We start from the raw sequence: 6000 nt of genomic DNA on the forward strand, positions 1-6000 counted from the left end.
TCTGAAAACAATCGGTACACTTACTTGAGGAACTGAAAATACAAGACTGCTTCTTAGAAGCATCACTTATACTCTTACTACCGAGAAATAACCACTGCTAATATTTTGCTGTTTCCTTCCAGGTTTTTCTAACATATTACATTTATAAAAATTAAGATCATCATAGAATTTTTTAAAAATCAACTTTATTGGGTTAAAATTTACATATACTAAACTCATTTTTAGGGAAAATGTTGAGGTTCTGACAAGTGCAATTCAAGCCCCCTTGGCGCCTCGTTGCCTGTCGTCTTGCGCACAGCTGTGCCAGCCCTAGGAGCCTTCATTTCTCTCCTGGTCTCTGTCTCGGGCTCTGTCTGTGTCTCTCTGGCTGTCTGTGTCTGTCTCTTTCTGTGTCTCCAGTCCTCCAGATTCTCAACGTATTCATGTAGGGAAATCACGGACACTCCCTATCCCTCCTTTATTTTAATCCAGAGGTCCCTCTGCGTGGGCTAGTGGAGGAGTATACTGGAGAGGAGGAAGAAAGAGGCCCGATTATTTCCAACTAAAGATGTTATTTAGGTATTTTGCTTATCAAAGGACAGTTTTGCTCCCTAAATGGAAGTCGGATTCTCTGTTACCCTATGAGAATAATTTAGATATTTTCAGTATTTAGTCTTTTCGTCCAAGAAATCGGTATGTTTCACCAAGGTTTTATTTCTGTTGTTGGTTTTTTTTTGTTTTTTTTTTTTGCCCTAGAAACAGCCATTTCTTAATTCCCTTTTCTTCTGAGTCACTGTTCTCACCTTAATACCGTTACAGGTGCCCATCCAGTGGTAATACTGACGTTCGTGATGATATTTAGAATCTAGTGCTTGTAACACATCACATCACTTAATTCCCTCAGCACCTGTGTGAGATGAGCCTCGTCATTCTCATTTTGAAGTCGAGGTTATTATAGCTGGTAATAGTTACCAGCTATTTTGTCCTTATTTTGTTATTAATATATTTATAGACACACTAAGCAAATATTTTTGGTTTTTTCTTTCTCTTTCCCTCTTACCATCTATCATAAACATTATTAATAATGATGAACATTATAGCACAGTGTTTCAGTAACAGGACATCAGAGGAGAAGTATGAACTTTCCCCAAGAATTGGCATTCTCTTCTGGGGAAAGGGTTGGTGTGTTTTCAGTTATATGAAGGTTAGTCGCACTGTGGTAGGCGGAGGTATGGCTTTGTTATTCTCCTTATTTGGAGATTATGATTTTAAGAGACAGGTGCCCAGTGGACAAGGGATGGACTGTTATGGTCTTTTGATGAGTCCACTGGGCTAGGCTATCACTCCATTATTCAATCAAACGCCGATCTTGGTGTTACTGTGAAGGTGTTTTGTAGATGTGATTAAAGACCATAATCAGTTGACTTTTCTGAGGGAGATTGTCCTGAATAGTCTGGGTGGGCCTGATTCAATCAGTTGAAAGACCTGAAGAGCAGAGATGAGGGCTCTCTGAAGAAGAATTTTGCCTGTGACTTTATTAAGTTTTGTGAATAACTTACTGTATAGAATGAGGGAATGTGAGATTTTCAGGATTTTACCTAACTTGACATTAAAGTTACTCGTGTGTATGGAATTCAAGTTTTTTTCACTAACTTCCCTATAAATAACCACAGGGGCTTTCCTACCCCATGTGTCGAGACTTTCATTGATATAGTTCCTTGAGAAGGTATTCCTCAATTCATTAGACTGAAGGGGACTCTAAGTTTTAAAAAGGGGGGATATGAGGGATCTCCTGCTCTCAAAAGGCTTTCTAGAAAATTGTTGGGGAAGAGGCTTTTCACTGAAAGCTGGGAGGCTGAGTACTTCAGTGGTTAAGGAATGGATGCTCAACTAATCAGATGCAGTGCCCCCTCTATGAAAGAAAGGCACAATTTTTTACATTACATTTGCCATCTTGAAATGAGATTCACTGATAATATAACCAACCACACACACATTAAAAAAAAACAATAATAATATAATACCCTAACTAGGATGTAGCTGAAACTAAAGGAAAGCCATGTACAATAAAATAACACCTGTTTCTGAATGTGTTTGGGCATGGCTATGAGCAAAGAGTTCATGAAGGAGTCTGATGTTTGCCTAGTCATAGAGTTCCTGTCAATGGCACAGGTGCAAATGCAAACTGGAAAGACAAATTACACTGGTGGCTTGGTTGTCATGAGGAGTGATGCAACTGGTGATGTGGTTTTCTGATACAGCGAACAATTCTTGGTGGACTTCAGAACAAAGTTAATTACAATTTTTCCCTCAATTTACATGGCGGTTGCATTTCAGGAAACATAATGGGATCTTAAGATAGTGCAAAAGTACTTTCTTTGTATATAAAATTGGGTCATGTTCCAGGCTCAGAACGTTATAATAGGTTTTTATAAGCTCCGGGGAGCAGAGAATTTCGTTCACCCAGGACCCCTGAAAGAGGGGCTAGCACGCATTTAGCTTATATTTGCATGAATGTCTGAAAGTTTATCAGCTCCATGAAATTAGGAGGGACATTTGAGGATCACGCAGGATGAGGGACAATTCTCTGCTGTGCAGGACCACCCCACACCCTGCAGGACAGCTAGCATCCATCGCCCTTGCTCTCTAAAGCCAATAGTGTTTCTAATCGTTGCGAGAACCCCAAAAGCCACCACCACAAATTTCCAAATTGCCCCTTTGGGTGATACTGTTGAGAACCACAGAATTAAGTAACGATGTGGGTATGGCGTCTGTCCACCAGATGCCAGGGAAAACCCACTCACAGAAGCGATGCCTGAGCCAATGGCAATGGGGAAGCCCTGTTACAGGGACTGTCTGCTTTGAAGTATGTGCACGACAGCGTGGATATGGCACTGAGGGAAAAGTCAAAGCTTTGGAAAGGGGTGTGTGATGTGGGGCACAGCCATCACCAGCTCACAAGGACCTTTGTGCGAATTACAGAAGGGTCCCCTCTCTGGGCAGACCAGTTAGGATAAGGGCTCAGTCTGATCGCTGTTAAGAGCGTATGGAAGCCACATGGCCTGGCATGTGGAACTCTGCTTGGAAATCAGGTGCCTCTCCTGACCTTTTGGCCCAAGCATCCTTTTTATAGGACCCGACTTGGACTCGCCTTGCTGGATTTCCACATGAGAGAGAAGTCAAGTGTCAAGAGCAAAAGATAAGCCAATCATGGTGTTGAGAAGAGGACTAAAGGGATTAAGACATGAACAAGAAAGCACAGGTGAAAAGAGGATACATTTAATGAAATCTACCAACAAGTTGAGGGCGTCATCCCCTCATACTTTGTGTCATAAAGCTGGGTTATACTGGTGGCTTAGTCTATGTGGAATTCTTTGTGGAAGTTTGGAGCATGGATAATTGGTGCCCTTTGGGGTGATGAAGTCTTGAGGTGTTTGTCAGAATTCTACTAGCTAAATGTACAGTTAAATTGACATGTACCAGGAAATCTACTTACAGTGTTCAGTGGTGTATATATTTTGTGGGAAGAGTTATTCTTGACTAGGAAATCAAACTCCAAGAATCAAAGGGCCTTCCTGGGGAGAAGGAAACCAGAGAAGGTCTTTAAGGACATTTCCTTAAGGCCACCACAGAACCCATTGGCCTGCCCTGCCTTATGCCAAAATGTGCCCCGCGCTTTTGTGGCCCCTGACTGCTCACAGCCTCAGAATTCTCCCTCAACTTGACAAGCGTAGAGAAACGTGGACAGGTTCTTATTCTTTGTCTCTGGTTTGTTGATGCTCCATGTGGATCAGCCCCTTTGTTTGAACTGTTCATTTCATTGTCAATTTGTTTCATTTCCTTATGATTTTGTTAGCGGGACGATGTCTCATGTCATAGGTGGCCCACAAGGAGACACCCCAGTACCACCAGGAGGCCTTCTCCCAAACATACATAGGGTGGGTACATCAGTAAGGATAGGCTAAGTCATGCTGTGTAAAAAATAAAGTTGAAAATCTCAATGGCGTAACAGAGCAAATCTTATTTTTTGTTCACACAATGTCCCCTGCAGACCCAATCCAGTTCTCCAGGGAAGTGAGGGTTTAGGACTCTCGGCTACTTCCATCTCCTGACACCTCCATCTCCTCCTGTTCGTTGATCACCGTGGCATGGAAGAGAGTTATGGAGTGTCTTGACACAGCAATTTAATGTTTTAGCCCAGAAATGTGATATGTCACTTCTGCTTGCACCTAATTAGTTAGATTTGGGGGAATTGTCTTCCTGTGCCCAGGAGAGAAGAACCTAGTATGAGTGAGCACTAGGGACGAACTAATACCTGCTATAGATACCATAGCAGGTGTATTAGTTTGCTAAGGCTGCAATAACAAAATGTCCTAGACTGGGTGACTTCAACAGCAGAAGTTAACTTTTCCCACATTTCTTGAAGTTAGAAGTCCAAGATCAAGGTGTCATCAGATTTGTTTTCTACTGAGGCCTCATTATGTTTTCCCAAATTGCAGGGCACAGCTGACCTTTGGGTTTGTCCTCATTTGTACAAGTGGGATGCCTCCATTATGTTATTTGATGATGGCTGGTTGGACCGAGTCATACTAAAGAAGGACCTGGATGTAGGCTCTAGTCATGTCCTTAGAGACTATGGGTAGATTTTGGCAAAAACTGAAGATGGGGTAATACTGTTTTTCCTGTCTTCCTGCTTCTGCCATCAGCAACCTTTTCCAATTTTTTTGTGCTTCTCTCTTCCAGTGTTTAAAAAAGTGGGTTCATTCTTGTCCTACTCCCACAAGGAGGTGTATTTTTTCCCTAATGGGTTCCCTCACCACGGAATTTTAATACCACAGATATACTCTATATCTGTTTATTTACCTTATGTATATCTGTGATTTATACAAAAAAGAGTAAGGTGTTTTTTTTCATCCCCCAAGAGCCAATTTTTGCCCTCTTTGTCTCCATTGAAAATCCATGTTCTAGGGCCAACTGGATGAAAGAAAGCTTGTCCAGGAGTTGGTCTAAATTAGCGAGTGGAATGGCCAGCCCAGTGCTGTCTTCTGCAGACTTGAGATGTCAGCCAGGCACTCATATTGTGGCCCTGCACTGGTGCACAGATCACCCTGTAGCAGAAGGTCCACCTTTCACATATTTAGTGAAACAGAGCAGGGATTCATCATGTTCCAGCCTCTGGCAACCTTAAGAAGGATTTGCAAAATTCCTTCTTCTGAAATTCATTAGCTTCATGCCCCAGAGTGTGGTCGCCTCTGGCCCTTCAGGAGCGGGTGGTTTATTTGAGAGCGATATTAATGAGTGGTCGCAGCCATTCTGGGCTGCATTTATCCACATAAATGGATAAATTTATTTTATTTTTTTTCTCATGGTTTCCATCAGGAAGAGCTCTCATTACGTTTAACTAGCTTAAGCAGCAATTTCAATATTAACTCCTCATCAAATGGCTCTAGAGCCTCAACCGTGGCTAGTCGATGCCTAAAGCAATGTGGGATTCTAAACACACGGTCATCAAATTGCTTGTATATGTTTTCCTGAAGGAACCCATCCAGGAGCAAGGCTGCAACCCTTTATTCTTTTGCCTCAGCTTGTATCAGCTTCCTCACACTCTGTGATCTCTTCAGAAAGCTTGCTCTCCGAGGTCCTCACAAGGTCCTTGACCTGTACTCTGAAGCTCCGAGTGGGTCACTTAGTGTACTCTCATGTCAGTACTTCCGCCCCACTGGTGGCATCGGGATCTCCTAAAGGAAGCAGCCAGTTAGTGGGCTGGTGGATCAGGGACAGGAACCTTTCCTGAGGTCTGGATGGACTGGTGTCCTTACCGGTGTGGTGGGACAACACAGCATTGAGACTGTCTCTGCCACGATGTGTGGAATACCTGGGCTCTGGTTCAAATCCCTGTTCTACCACACCCTGTGAGACCTTCGAAATTACTTAATTTTTCTCTGCCTCAGTTCCCTCATCTGAAAATGGGGAAAGAATAGAAGCTACGTCACATGGGATGTTGTGAGGATTCAGTGAGTT

The sequence above is a fragment of the Phocoena sinus genome, chromosome 17 (assembly GCF_008692025.1).
Source record: "Phocoena sinus isolate mPhoSin1 chromosome 17, mPhoSin1.pri, whole genome shotgun sequence".
Lineage (NCBI taxonomy): Eukaryota > Metazoa > Chordata > Mammalia > Artiodactyla > Phocoenidae > Phocoena > Phocoena sinus.